At 39.6% G+C, this 16,071-nt stretch overlaps 1 long non-coding RNA gene across 1 annotated transcript; it reads left to right on the forward strand.

The window, feature by feature from the left end:
* Nucleotides 1-1,469: 1,469 nt before the first annotated feature.
* LOC114029974 lies at nucleotides 1,470-6,611 on the forward strand. The gene is made up of 3 exons (XR_003567543.1): nucleotides 1,470-1,843; nucleotides 3,574-3,921; nucleotides 6,572-6,611. It is a non-coding gene; the product is annotated as an uncharacterized LOC114029974 (long non-coding RNA).
* Nucleotides 6,612-16,071: the final 9,460 nt, after the last annotated feature.

The raw sequence follows: 16,071 nt of genomic DNA on the forward strand, positions 1-16,071 counted from the left end.
ACCTTATTGCCTCTCTCTTCACCTGCTGAATTCCTATCCATCCTTTAAAGCATAACCCATAATGCTAGCCCTTTGACAAAGTTCTATTTACCAGTCATTCTGGTTAGCAACAATTCTGGGACAGCCAGGTGGCACCATAATGCACAGAGCACTGGGCCTGGAGTTAGGAAGATGAGTGTTCCTGAGTTCACATCTGGCCTCAGGTACTTACTAGCTGTGTGACCTTGTGCAAGTCATTTAACCCTGTTTGTCTCAGCTTCCTCACCTACTAAATGAGTTGGAGAAGGAAATAGCAAACCACTCCAATATCCTAGCCAAGAAAATCCTAAATGGGGTTATGAAGAGTTGGACAGGACTGAAACAACTGAGCAACACAACATGTGACTATGAGCAAATCATTTATGTTTTCCAAAGTCTCTACTTCTTCAACTAAATGATTTGATTTTGTGCCCATTACCATGGGGGAATATAGAAAAATAAGCCATGGCTCCTACCCCTCCCCAAGGGGCTTGTAATCTTTTTGGGGAGGCAAGGCTAACACATATGAAAAAGATGGAGAACAATTCAAGTAATACATAACTCCTGAAAATGATTGGAAGTAGGATTGAAGAGAAAGTGAGCTAAAATACCAGAGCTGGGAGTGAGAGGAAAGAGAGACCTGGGAGCAACAAACTATGTTAAAAAAAAACCCAGAAACTATGGGGCAGCTAGGTGGCACAGTGGATAGAGCACCAGCCCTGGAGTCAGGAGGACCTGAGTTCAAATCCGGTCTCAGACACTTGACACTTATCAGCTGCGTGACCCTGGGCAAGTCACTTAACCCTGATTGCCTCCAAAAAGAAAACAAAAACAACCCAGGAATTATGCAGTAGACTATCAAACCAGAAGAACAGTGGAATATCGATATTGGAACATCGGAGCCCAATAGGTATAGGGAAGACGATGGTGAGATACAGAGGAGAGAAGCCAAGGGACCAAGATGGGGCCAACACATCTGGAGTTCAGAGGGGAGAGCTGAGGATGGCCCTAGGGGGTGAGCTGTAGAGAGACACATGCTGGCCGTGCTCCTTCTCACTCCTTAAAGAGGTTGATTGCTCACAGTCAGGCAGGATAGATGCTCGAGAGAGAAATGTGTATCCACTTTCCACTGGTGAACACATTGCTGCTTTGTTTACCTTTTAAGCAGTATGACAAACAGAATTATACCATGTGACAATTACACAATGAAAGGTTATGAACGAATTTTTGGACTGGAAAAAAAAGTTTGATGATTATGAGATGAAATTTGGTACAAAATGAAGGACTGCTTCCCCTCCCCTCAGAGCACATGCAGCCATCCCCTGACTGTTTCCTGTGGGCTTACTGAGTGATAACGGAAAGTTTTTTAATGCTGTCAGACTGCAACTAAGTGTGAATATAAAAGGTTTGAGAAGGTGATCTCTCACTCTTTTCTCTTCTTGTCGTGAGAAGGCAAAAACCGCTCTTGAAGAGGTCTAGAGGTTTTGGGGTGCTGGGACCCCCCAGATCGCAACGCGGGCTTGTCTGCAAGAATTCAACTCAAATCTTCTTCCAGCCAGAGAAATAGTTTATTAGAGATAAAGCATATAGGCCTGACTCCCAAGGAACCCAAATATCAGTAACGCCCACAGGGACGAGCGGGCATGAGAGTCTCAGCGTGTTGGGCATGAGAAATTCTCAGCCTCTGAATGGGGGCTAAGGTGGATCTTAAGCCAGGTGACTTCCATAAGGACCATACACGCCTGCCCCATGTAATCCCACATACCACAACTAAAAGACAAATAGGAAAAAGAAGCTCTGTCATCAACTGGCTGAGCGTAAGTGGGTAAGTCACTTAACCTTTCTGAGCCTCAGTTTCCTCATCTATAAAACAAAGATGACAATATTTTTATAACTTCTCTGGGCCATAGTTTCATTCTTTAAAACATTAAGGAATTAGGTTGGCGATCTCTAAATTCCTTGCAGTTCTAGAAGTTTAATACCTATCACTTAAGGTTATTGTTTTATATTAACATCCTTTCTTATTAATTACAATGATAAAGTTTCACAGGAAACTTTTCCTGACTTTTCTGCATTGCTAGGGGAAGCAGGGCCAACTTACATTTCTACCTTCCAATGCAGACCCAGGTGCTAGGGGTTCTTGTGAGGCCCCTCTGCATAGGATATACTCAAGCTGGGAAATGACTCATCAGGAAACATGATTGCTACCTATGCAAAGCACAAACCCACAGTTTGGTATTTTTTTGTTTTGCTCTAATAAATTTTTACTGATATCTTGTGTTTTTCCATCACCAAAAATTTTCCCAGCATCCCCTGTCTTCCTCCTCCCAGAGAGATATGCCATGTAACAAAGAATGTTATTAAAGAAAAAGAGGGAGAGAACCCAACAAAACCAATCAATACTTTGAAAAAGTCTGAAAATACATACAATATTTTACACTTATGAACCTCCCACCTCTGGAAAGGAGTAGAGTAGGAATATCTTCTCATATTTCTTCTTTGAGGCTGTGTTTGTTATTTGTAATTTTGCAGCTTTGGCTTTTGACCTTGGTAATTCTTGTGGTTGTTCTGTCCATTTACATTATTGTATGTTGTTTTCTTGGCTATGTTTGCTTCGCTCTTCATCAGCTCATGTAAACCTTTCCATGCTTCTCTATATTCATCATGTTCATAATTTTTTATATCACAATAATATTTATATGCCACAATTTGTTCAGCCATTCCCCGAAGAATTGGTATCTACTTTATTTCCAATTCTTTGCTATGGCAAAAAAATGCTGTCATAAACATTTTGGTATATATGAGGATTTTGTTCTTATCAATGACCTATATACATAGTGGCAAAATCTCTGGGTCAAAGGGGGTGCTCATTTTAGTCACTTTATTCACATAATTCCAAATTTCTTTCCAAAATGATTGTATCGATTCACAGCTCCACCAACAATGCACCAGTGTCCCTATCTCCCTCCAATCTCTCCAGTATTTTGTCATTTACTAATTTGTTGGAAATGAGATGAAATATTGGGGCTATTTTGATTTTCATTTCTCTTATTGTTAGTGATTTGGGGCATTCTTTCATATGGTTATTGATAGTTCATAATTCTTTTAACAACTATTTGTTCATATCCTTTAATCACTTATCTGTTAGGAAATGGGTTTTGTTCTCACACACATACATATTTATCTGTTAGTTGTTCATTTATCTCGGATACCAAACCCTTACCTGAGAAATTTTATATAAAGATTTTTTTCCCATTCAGTCTTTTCCTTCTTAACTTAGATACATTAATTTTATTTGCACAGAAGCTTTCAATTTCACATAATCAAAAATAATCTATTTTAACTTTTGTAATTGCCTCTATCTCTTGTTAGGTTAAGAATACATCTCCTATCCATGGGTGTAAAATGCATATGATCTGCTGGTTTGGCATGGTTTTAAATTAGGTTGGAACAAGAGGATGAACAAAGAAAGACTAAGATTGCTGTTGGCATTGGGTGGGATGATAATGAGCTGGACTATGCAACACTTACTTTGCTTCTATTTTCTTTTTCCAGAAAAATGATCTTTGCACTGAGGATAGAATAACAATGATGAACAAAGTTCAAAATTCTGATAAGAATTGTTGTAGGGGCAATATACTGACCCCTCTCCCTATGCAAATTAGGCTTTTTTTTCCCCCTTAAAAGATATTGAGACCTTCCTCCACATTTGGTTGGTTCTGGGGACTAAAAGGCTTAGATTGTTGAGGTCACTTCCTTACTGCCTGAGTACCAACCAGCCAGAGGAGCTCCCTGTATGCTCTATTGTTTGGATGATGGATCACGATGCATAACTCAGACAAAATAATTTTGCTCAGATGAATCAAGTTGACTAACCATGTTGAATATCCTTCTCTGCTATGGGTGAGTAAATCCTTTTTTAACTGTTGAGTGACTTAAGGGTGCCTAATCTTGTTCCAATACTGCATCTTGATGATGAGGGGGCTGGTCTGAGTCAGGCCATGTAAGAGATATGGTAAGAGACCACCTTACCTTGTTCAATGAGTTCAATTCAATAGGCTATTGAAAAAATGACAGATGTTTGCTGAGCTGCTATCAGTAGTCTTTTCCACTGAAAGAACTGGAGAGATGCTGAAGAAGGGCAAATGACCTCAATTTCAAAAAGAGAAAGTGGGTAGAAGCTGCTTAGCAGAGGCCAGTGAGCTCAATGTCTGTTCCTGGCAAAATTCAAGAATATATGATTAAGGAGATACTTTATGAGCATTTGGAAAGGGAAGCAATGATCACTAAAAGCCAGCATGTCTTCATCAGGAGCAGGTCATGCCAGATTAACCCCATTTCCTTTTTGAACAGTTCAGATCAAGGGACTGCTATAGACTTAGTATACTTGGATTTCAGCTAAACATTTGATAAAATCTGTCATGCTAATGTGAAGTTTTTGTTGTTTAGTCATTTCAGTTGTATCCAACTCTTCATGACCCTATTTGGGGTCTTCTTGGCAAAGATCCTGGAGTGGTTTGCCATTTCCTTCTCCAGCTCATTTTTACATATGAGAAACCTAAGGCAAATAGGGTTAAGTGACTTACCCAGGATCACACAGCTAGGTGTCCGAGGTAGCATTTGAACTCACAAAAACGAGTCTTCCTGACTCCAAGCCCACCATTCTATCCACTGTGCCATCCAATTAACCTTAATGTAAAATAAGACTGGCAAATTTTCAGAAAGGAGCAAGAAGACGGATACCATATAAGGGTATGTTTCCATTCAGACTGAATTTGCACTTTGTAAAGAGTGAGGAACCCCTTTCATGTGTAAGTAGATCATTTTATAAAAGGATATAAAACACTTTATAAAAGGTTGTAAAACTTTGAGTAGTCTATTTGAACCCACTAAAGGATGTGAGGCTTTGAATAACTTGTTTGCATATGAAAAGGCCAGAAAATCTGCTGAACTGCCCAGGAGACAATGAACTTGTCCCTAGGGCATAGATTACCTCTATATCTTTTCCCAACCCATTTATTCGTACAGACCCACATGTAAGACCCTAAATTTTTAAAACCTTGGGAACCCTGAAGTCCTAAATTGTCTGGTGATTACTAGGCAAGTGACTATTGTTTGGTTATGACACTACCTGAAAAGCTAAGGTGAAATCTCTTACCAAGAAGACCAAGCTCTGCATCTGAGAGTTGTCAGAGTCAAAGGCTGTGAAATTCCAGATGTATGGAATCTAACTTAATGGACATATGTAGAAAATTTTCACCCTCTGCCACCCTTTTGATTTAAAGTGCTTTTTATTAAGTTTGCAAGACATCAGGCAAATGCATTCTTATTGGTCTTCATTAGATGTACTCCAATTCATATCCAGGAGACTGTCATTCCTATGGTTTGAGCCGTGATTCAGAAATGCAAACCCCATTCTTACTGTTAAAAATGATTTCTCTTGGTTATTTGTGTCTGGAGACTCAGAGCTCCACCCTGACAGCCTTCTGTCCAAAGTTGTTCAAAAGAACATCTCTGATAATGAGATTGCATTGAATCTTCTTATCTTGGTCAAACTCCAACCCAGGCTTGGATTGATTTTGTCCTACTCAGGTTTAGGGGGAGACAGACTCCCAAGACTTGGGGTGGTATTTCCTTTGATGGCTGGCAATATTGGCCCCTGTGACATTTTGATATGACCCACCTCCTAGTGTGTCGACCAATCATGGTTGATTGGCATCCCTTGGGAACACCAACTCTTGGAAGGACATATAAGGCTATACCCCAAAATCCGAAACCAAGCCAGTTCTGAACTGGCTTCCTTAGGGGAACCCAGTTTTGGACTGAACTCCCATGCAATGCATGTCAAGCCAGCATGAGAGAAATTAGACCATAAACTCATGTATCCCAATTTCACTTCTCTTTCTTAGATAATAAATTGGGGTTCATATTAGATACCATCTCCTTAACCAGCTGTTCACTTCCCAAATCAATTTTTCTCTCTAAATCTCTTGTCTTCAGTGAGCAGCTGTGATGAAATCACCACCTGTGCCCCAATGGTTTTAAGTTTCTTGCTCAAAGAAGTTAATAATCTTTGGCAATGATTTTAGGTTCCTTCTGGCAGTTATTTGTGTCTGCATCTTATTCCCTACTAGGATGTAAATTTCTTGAAGTCAGGGACATCTATCTAAACTTTGCATCTTCTCCAGGTGCTTAATAAGTGTTTGTGGAATGAATGAACCAATGAATAAAAAACCTGTCAGGTTTAACATCTGCAAATAGGAGCTCCGGATTCTTTTGTCATGGAACCAGGGCCATCCCTAGCTTCTTTTGGCTTAATTGTCCCTAATAGGATCCTAAATTTAGAAGTAGGAAGATCTTGGAAATAATTTAATGCAACCTCTTCACTTTATAGACAAAGAAACTGAAAGCCAGGAAGAGTGATTTGCCCAAGACTGTTGTTGTTCGCCCTTTGTTTTCTAAGAGGACCAACAACATCATGGTGTGAAGTCTTGATTTGACAGTGAATTGGATTTAAATGAAGCATGGTCATCAGCTTCACTTTCTCTTCCAGAGTCCTCCAAGTCCAGCTGCAAGACAGAAGTCAGGATGACTGGCTATAACTCAGGATGCAGTGGATGACCTTGGTGTCTTTGAGGTCTAACCAAGCTCTAAGCACTCCGCAGCACCTGCTTCAGCCACCTTCATGGCTTTTGGAACAAATCATTCTCATCTGCCCATTCCACTGGGGAGTAGGGGGAAGTCTTCACATGCTTGGGGTAGATATCCCTCTAACTCACCACTGGGTTGTGATGGGGATGGGATCTGAACCCCTAAAAGGAAAAGACCATGTCTTTGGGATCTGGACCCCAAAAAGGAAAAGCCCCTAAACTTTCCCACATGGCCCAATCCCTGGCGTTCCCCTGAGGCATTGGCTCATCCCAGAATAATCCTTTTAACTGTCCTTTCATTGTGGCGCTGACCTTCAATTCTCTTTTTCCTCTAACCCAGCCCAGCCCTTCATTGTCTGTTACCTCTGGGTCACCCCAGCCTATTGGCCACTCCTAGATCCCATCCAAATCTTCCCACAATCTTTTTTTTCCATATAAAAGAGGTCAGTCTAGTCTACCAAATGCTCAAGATTCTTAAAATCCCGCCCACTTCTATTGGTGAAACAATAAACCTTGTCTCTGACTGAAAGAAGGCTTGAGCTGTCAAATTCTTTCCAGGCAGTACTTGCGCCTTTTGCCCTTGAATTTTGGGGCTCCCAGCACCCCTAGACTGAAACAAGTTGGAGGCCTGTTGGTTACCTTAAACCTGGTTTAGCCCTTTTGCAGAAACGATTTTACCTGAGTACCAGGGTGTGACTGCTGCTCAAGCTAAGGCTTCTTGGAACCACAGGTGAGAGTTGGGATAGATGGACATCAAAAGTGGATGGACAACCTTGAAAGGGCTCAGCAAGCCCCCACACCAGAGGTGCTAGTCCTCCCTGAACACCCCATATACCCCTGCCCAAGACTAAATAGGTAGAGATAGAAGTAGGATTTGAACTTAGGTTCTCTGATACCAAATAATCAGTTCTATTCTACCACATCGAAAAGAAAAGAAAACAAAACAAAACAAAAGCCTAAGCTTCTATTTTCAATACTGTAGGGAGCTCCCAGTGAAGAAACTTACAATATGTCGTCTTTCTCTATGGGTCTCTCAGTGTATATCTGGGTCCATTGGGCTTTCCATTAGTTACACAGTATGTGATAGTGGCTTTTTTTTTTTTTAAAAAAAAGGAATGGAGTTCATAAAGATAGAAGTGTTCTTATTGTGATCTCCAAAGATTCCACAGAGTATCCAACAGATACTTAATAAAATTAATTAGTGTACAGGGATACCATATCACAGACTATAGAACTCTTTTTTACACACACATATGAGAGAGACATGGAGACAGAGAGGAAGGAGAGAGAGAGTGGAAAAGAGGGAAGAAGAGAGAGAGAGAGATGGAGAGGAGGGAGAGGGAGAGAGACAGAGAAAGAAACAGGGGGGAGGGAGAGAGAGAGAGAAAGACAGAAAGAGAGAGAGGAAGACAGAGAGTTTCACTGAGTAGAGAGATAATCCAGTCATTAGTTAAGGCTTTCTGGATGTTTGACCCAGTTCAGAAGATTGCTCTTTACTCCCCCTTATATGATTTGAGACATCATTTTTCCTTTCTGGGCCCCAGCTTCTTCATCAGTAAAAGGTTTTGGATCAGAGGATTTCCGAGGTCCCTTCTTGAACAGATGATTAGGTGACCTTGACACAACTGAATATAACTGCACTTTTGGACAGAAGGATTGTTCTCCCACAGTATCACTAGAAAACAAAATGTCTGTGGTAGAATTAAAATGACCATATTCAGACTTTTAATTAATTCAGAGAAATCTGGCTGCTTGTTCCATTGCACACATCAAATCTCTCACCATTGCCAGTGAATACTCAGTCTGTTAACAGAAATAGGGTGGGGCTCACTAGACTCTTAGATTTTTTAGTTGAATAGTAGGAGTGTGTCTTTTTGTAGATGAGGACATTCAGAGAGGTAGCCCAAGGTGGCACAGTTTAGTTTCTGGCTATTTGTCCAGAAAGTTATTTTCCTTCTCAGTGTATTGATAATAATAATAATAATAATAGTAACAGCCACTCACATTTATGTGGCACTTAACAACACACTTTCTTCACAACTCAGGTAAGTAGTGCAAATATTTCTATCCCCATGTTAGATGAGTCTTAACTCATCTGGAGAGGAGTAGAACAGAGGCAGCATGGCAGAACGGATAAGAGAGCAGGACTTGGAGTCCTGATGATCTGGGTTCAAATCCCACCTCTGTTGTTTGGTAGCTGGGCATCCCTGAGCAAGTCACTTAATCGCTAAGGTCATAGGACTTATCCACTAGATCGTGCGTTGGCATCTATTGTTGGTGGAGAGAATGTCCATTATTGAAACTTCCTAGATAAGTAAACTGAAGCTGTCAGGTGTGAGTGACAGAGTTGGGCCTTGTCTCTAGGTCTTCCAGTCTGAAGAGCCGAGGTCTCTCTACTACTTTGCCTTTTATAGCTAAAAAGCAGCAGAGTCTGGGCTTCTGTTCCAGTGTTCTGATTCTAAAATCTCAGTTCATTTCCAGTATGTTATTCAGTTGTTCAATCAAGTCTGGCTCTTTGTGACCCTGTGGATCATACTGTGCTTGGGGTTTTCTTGGCAAAGACGCTGGAGTGGTTTGCTATTTCCTTCTCCAGCTCATTTGACAGATGAGGAAACTGAAGCAAACAGGGTTAAGTGAATTGCCCTGGGTCACACAGCTAGTGTATATCTGAAGCCAGATTTGAACTCAGGTCTTCTTGACTCCAAGACAAGTTCTCTATCTACTGAGTCATCCAGCTGCCTCATTTCCATTATACCATACTGCTTCTCTGAGGAATGAATGGAAGGGGAAAATACAGCTGGTGTCAGAAAAACACAGACAGTGCGCTTCCCCAGTGACTAATCATAATTAATACCAGTTCCAAAAGAAACATGGTCATATCGGAATTGGCAACCTTGATCATGCTGCATGAATCAAAGGGTACCATTCATCCAGAATTGTATAAAGGGGATTTAAGTAATGATCTCTCAGTACAAAAGACCTTGTACTTCCTTGACTTATATACATTCCTAACCCTAAGGACACACATACTTAACACTCACTATCTGTATGACCTTGGATAAGTACTTCCCCTGAGTCTCAGTTTCTTGACCTATTAAATAGAGAGGACTCGTTATCTTTAAGGTCCTTTCCAGCTCTCAATCATGAGCCACACAAGACACTCACTAGCTTCTATGGATATGGCCTGAGCTCCTGCTGCCATCATGTGGCAAGTTATAGAATTGTGACCACTAGGACAGAATTAAGAATCTTAACCTCCTCTCCTTTAAATCTCTCATGTCATGGGCTAGGTGTTGAGGTTTTCTTGGATTATATTTGTGCTGTGAATCTTCAGCCTTCTTAAACTTGGTAGAATATCAACTATGATCTTAGAGAAGGGTGGAAAAAATCAGTCTAGGCATAAATGATTGTGATGCAACGTGTTTTGTTGATAATGGGGACAAGGTTACTTCTGTTTGTCAGTGACGTGCTGCTCATGCTGGCAGTGGGTCTAAGCTTGGGGTGCTTAGTTGTATTACATTGGGAGGCAACTGGACAGTCGGGTCCAGACAGCTAGTGGTATGGTATATGCTAAAGAGAAGCAACAGCAGATGGAATGGGTCCGAGAAAACAGGGAATATGAACAAGTATAACCTCAAGTGATGGAGCCTTGCACCTGGTGAGCAGTAAGTAGATTTTAGCAAATCATTTGACAAAGCCTCTGGTATAAAAATATTCAGGGATATGTTGATAGATGCTGCTGTCAATCATACTTATCACAGAGAGACATTTTAATAACAGGTTTATTATATACTCCACGCACGGTCCCTTGGCACCAAATCGGGGGGCACAAGTAGCATTTTCAATCATCTTATATAGGGCAAAGCAGGATGCGTACAATTTAAATTTTTACAGAGGGCAAAGAGGAAGGTAAAGATTTATACATCAAAGAACTGATCTATATATCAGTCAATACTGGAGCTAAAACTGGTATCTCAAACTGGAATTTTGCAAACAGGCAGAAGGAACTGACCAGATAGCAACTCAAAATTTGATTAAAATTAGACTTGTGGTCCTTTGGTAAAGCTTTTTCTTTTTTTCTTACTATTTTCCTTTTCTTCCTGTCTTTCTCCTCAACTCTCCCTAGATACCAGTAGGTTAGTAGCCAGTCAGATATCCTGGTGAACAGGGGCATTAGTTTTACCCTCATTCACTTAAGAGGACCTTAGATTAGTGAGAGAAATTTGTATTTGGTGGGCAGTGAGGTGGGCTCGGTGGGGCTTCCACTTCAGAAATTCTATAGCCCGAACAAGGTCTTGTTTACCTTGGAGAACTTTGAAGGGGAATACCTCGTTACTCATTAAAAACCGCTGTGAGACAGCAAAACTATGAAACAGCTTAGACGGGTAAGGGAAGGCTAATGAAGCCTCAAAATCTCTCTCCTAACTATCTGTAATACTGAGCAGGGACTTACTCTCACTGATTTTTTAAATTAGACTTTCAGTGGGAGATAAAGAGGGAAAACTGGGAGTTTCTTGCCTTCACAACCCTGACCAGGTTGGAACCTGCAGAGTTAAAGACAGGCAAGAAAAGGAAGGAAACCTTTTTCCTGGTTTGTAGAAACTTATGGCATTATTAGAAACTGAAATTTGTAACTGAAGTCTAATACCTTTACTGTAAATTTTCAAGGTATGTTAACATATTAGTGGACATTGAGGTTTGAAGCTAGGATTAAGACTAAACGTAAAACACAGCTTCTCTCCCCTTCCTGGAAGGTGATAGATTTATTTTGTTCTAGTAGAAGATAATATCACCCACTAGGGAATAAGCAAAATTAAGGCTAATTTGAAATGATTTAACAGAATTTAATTGTTTAGGTAAACTGGTAGCTAAGTCACCTGAGTTGAAATAGACTATGCAACTCCAGAAGTAAAAGTATAGCAATTAATTGATATTGCATAAGGAAATCTGTACAGAAGAGATTCAGTGGAATGCTAAACTGGAATATGATGAAGAAATAAGATGAGATGGAGTGAGGAATGAAAGTGTAAAAAGACAGGTTAGTTTCAAAGTTGATAAGTTTTAATCAAAGCCCACTGAAAGAAACAAAAATTTCAAGAGAGAATGTTTAAGTAAGTAGAGATAGGTGGACAATGGGTGGAAAGTAAAAGTTGGAGTCTGTTTGCACTGACAGTATGAATAGAGAGTTTGAAAGTCAAGGGTATGGAGTTTTGGAAAGAGGTTTGAGGTTGTTAATTCCATTGAGATAGGAAGGATTTGAGAAACTTTTTGGAGAAATGGCTATTGGTGATTTCAGGCAGACGATTCTCTGTCAAGTTTTAACATTTACCAAATGGAAACTATAGAAATAAAATTTGCGGCATGAAATTATTCAAGTAAAACATACTAAAATTCTGTCCTTGAAGGATCATTAGAAGGGTAAGTCTCAATCGTTAGAGCCTTAGGCTCTAAGATTGTTGTTCAGTTGTTTTCAGTCCTGTCCAATTCCTCATGAACCCATTTGTGGCAACTCATTTTACAAAAGAGGAAACTGAGGCAAATAGGGTTAAGTGATTTGCCCAGGGTCACACAGCTAGTAAGTGTCTAGATTTTCCTGATTCTAGATCTGGCACTCTAGCCACTGCACCACTTAATTGAGTATACTTTGCTTTAAAATGGTTAAAGTTTTTAGGACTTCCTATTCAGGCAGGACCAAAGATCTTATCAGGCCTGTTGACTCCATGTTGTAAAGTTCTAAAGTAATGAAATTAGAGAAAATAGGAACATTCCTAGCTAAAATAGGGGGACTTACAAGGTTGCTCATAGAAAAGAGTAAGTTTTATCTGATAGATTATGAAAATTACGAAAGTGTACCTGGAATAATATGTATTAAAGTTACATCTTAGAGCTAATTTAGTAACAGTAGACTTTAGATTCAAAAATTTTATTTTGCCTTCAAGGTTAATAGGCAATACAGATGGGAGGCTTACAGTAGCCAGCATTTTTCTGGGGTTTTTGAATCCTTTTTAAGATTCCTCCTTCATCCTGTTGATGGCATTGTCCATATCAGGTACCACGTTCAAGTAAAGATAGAAAAAGCAAGTGGTATGTAAAAACTGAAAATCTCTGAAGTTTTAGGTAAATTGCGGGTTCCTCATTTAATGTTCTTCTTATATTTCTGTTGTTAAAAGGATTAGAGCCATGAGATTTGATCTGGTCTTCACCACATGAACTGGTTACTGGAAGACCAAATTTAGGACATTAAAGTATACTGAGTCTTGTTACTGGCAGATTTTAACAAGATTAAATAGAGAATCTCTGCCAGTGATTTGCAACCAGAGAAGCAAATCTGCTAAGAGGAGTTCCCTTGAGAGTTACCCTGAGAATGAGAGCTATTCCAGAATTTCTGAGGGAAACATGATCCCTAGAAACAATTTCTTTTGGAAATTTTAGAAGAGGGCTAATTCACATACAACTACGTGGGATGGCTAGGACTCAATATGGAGTTTCTGATTAAATGAACATTGAGAGTGGGTTACCAGGAAAAAGGAGATGATGCTATTTAGCGCTGATCATCATTATTGTATTACTTTGGCTGTTTTGTTTTGTTTTTAATACTGTTTATGTTTGTCTGGAAGAGGAGCATACCCTAATTCCTTTTAAATATTGTTCAGGGATCAGGACCATTTCTCCTATAACTTTTTGGTCAATTGAAAGCCTGTTTTCTGTGTATGTTAACCTTACCTTACAAAAACTTGACTTATGGAGTAATAATTCAGGTAGAAATCCTGTTCTAAGTCCCCTGATTTACAACCTCTGAGACTTACTCAAATTGATCTCTCGGACTATAAGACATTGGGAAAAGTTTGTCACCAAGCACGTCCCTTCGCCTCTTTCAATAAATAATGAGACAAGATGGATAAGGAGGATGATTCCATTGATTCAGGTTGTTTTAACGAACTCTCTTTGATACCTTAACTCAGCTTTTCTGCTTCTGTAATTATGGTTTCACTAGTATGAGAAAATTTGGGTTGGAAAAAACCAAAAGGAGGAAATTGAAGGAAAAATGATTTATTCTATCATTCAGAAAATTATTAGAAATCTATGTTATTAAAGGTGGTCTGCACCCAGAATGTTGTTGCACCCTGGTAACTCTTTAGGGATGCTGAAGATGGCTACAAGGTATTTTGAGTTCCTCCAGGTCCTAGGTCCACCCAAAGCATTTCTATTTTGGGTCACCACACCAAGGACTTTTGATGAGTCCATCCAAGCATGTGTTTTGACTTCACTCAAATTTTATTGAATATTTACAGTTACTCATATCTATCTCAATCTACCTTGCTTTCAAGTTGCCCTCTCAGCAACTTTGCCTAAACTGTGTATGTGTGATTAGTTCACAGGAACCTTTGTCTAAATCCTATGTAATGTAACGTGCCAGAGCCAGGATGGGAGGAAGCCATACCTCCTCTCCTGCTGGCTCTACTCTACCAAATGACCTAATAATTTCTAAATAAATAAATAAATTTCTAGACCTATTTCAGATTTTAAGGTCTGCTACCATGAATAACAGGATGCCTGTCAAATTTCCAAAAAGCCCAAAGCTGAGATAGATGATAAACACATTGGGTGAATCCTAAACCAAGAAGGGAAAGGGAACAAGCATTTATTTACATAGCACCTACTATGTGCCAGGTGCTGTGATAAATGCTTTTACAAATATTATCTTGTTTGATCCTCACAACAATCCTGGGTGTGCTATTATCCCCATTTTACAGTTGAGGGAACTGAGGCAAACAGAGGCTAAGTGACTTGCTCAGGGTCACAGAGCTAGTGAGTGTCTGAGGCTGGATTTGAACTCAGGTCTTCCAAATTCCAGGCCAGAGTTCTATCCATTGCACCACCAGCTCCTCAAAAATCTTGACCAACCAAAGGATATGAACAGGCAGTTCTCAGATGAAGAAATTAAAGCCATCTATACTCATAAGAAAAAATGCTCTAAATCACTATTGACTAGAAAAATGCAAATCACAACTCTGAGGTACCACATCACACCTATCAGATTGGCCAAGATGACAAAGCAAAAAAATGATAAATGTTGGAGCCAACCATTTTGGATAGCAATTTGGAACTATGCCCAAAAGGCTATAAAAATGTGCATACCCTTTGACCCAGCAATAGTCCTTCTAGGGCTGTATCCCAAAGAGATCATACAAATGGGAAAAGGACCTACATGTACAAAAAAATTTATAGCAGATCTTTTTGTGGTGGCAAAGAATTGGAAACTGAGAGGGTGCCCATCAGTTGGGGAATGGCTGAACAAGTTGTAGTATATGAATATAATGGAATATTATTGTGCTATAAGAATGATGAACAGGCTGACTTCAGAAAAACCTGGAAAGACTTGCGTGGTCTGATGCTGAGTGAAATGAGCAGAACCAAGAGAACTTTGTACACAATAACAGCCATGTCATGTGATGTCTAATGTTGATAAACTTAACCCTTCCCAGCAATACAAGGATCTAAGACATCTCCAAAGGCCTCCTGATGGAAAATGCCATCCACATCCAAAGAAAGAACCATGGAGTTTGAATGCAGATCGAAGCATACTATTTGCTATTTTTTTTCTTCTATTGAGTTTTGTTTCCTCTTTCTGGTGGTTCCTCCTATTGGTTCTAATTTTTACCTACAACATCACTAATGTGGAAATATGTTTAATAGGAATGTATATGTATAGCCTATATCAGATTGTGCTCCATCTTGGGGAGGGTGGTGAAGAGGAAGGGGGAGAAAAATTTTAAACTCAAAAGAATATGGAAGTGATTGTTGATAAATAAAAATAAATTAATTAAAAAAAATCTTGACCAACTAAAATGTTGGACTAGATCTAATAAGATGGACTCTAGTAAAAACAAATGTGAAATCTGACCTTGGATTTAAAAGATTAACTTCACCAAGATAAAATGGGGACAACTTTTCTGGATATCAGTATACATCAAAAAGATCTGAGGATTCAGATGCCATAAAGCGGTCAAAAAAGCAAATTCCACCTGAAGCAGCATTAGTAATACCTAAGACTAGGGAGGTCATAGCCCCATCTATAGTATTGTGTTTAGTTCTGGGCATTACATTTTACGAAGGATGCAGACAACTGTATTGTGAGGAGGTCAATCAAGATAGAGACAAGACTAGAGACAAGGTCATAAAGTGATAAAGGATAAGATTTGAAGCATCCTTAGCTTACATCCTTGCACTCTGAATTGCTAGCTTTGTGATTTTGTATGTGCCTGGGCCTCAGTTTCTTCCTTTGTTAAATGAGAGCAAGAGAAAGTCTCATTCTAGATTTAATACTGGAAGACCTGGGTTAAAATCCTACTTTTGTCACTCACTACCTGGATAACTTTGGGCAAATAAGTCATTTTATCTG

Source organism: Vombatus ursinus, unplaced genomic scaffold (genome assembly GCF_900497805.2).
Source record: "Vombatus ursinus unplaced genomic scaffold, bare-nosed wombat genome assembly UNPS02014945.1, whole genome shotgun sequence".
NCBI lineage: Eukaryota > Metazoa > Chordata > Mammalia > Diprotodontia > Vombatidae > Vombatus > Vombatus ursinus.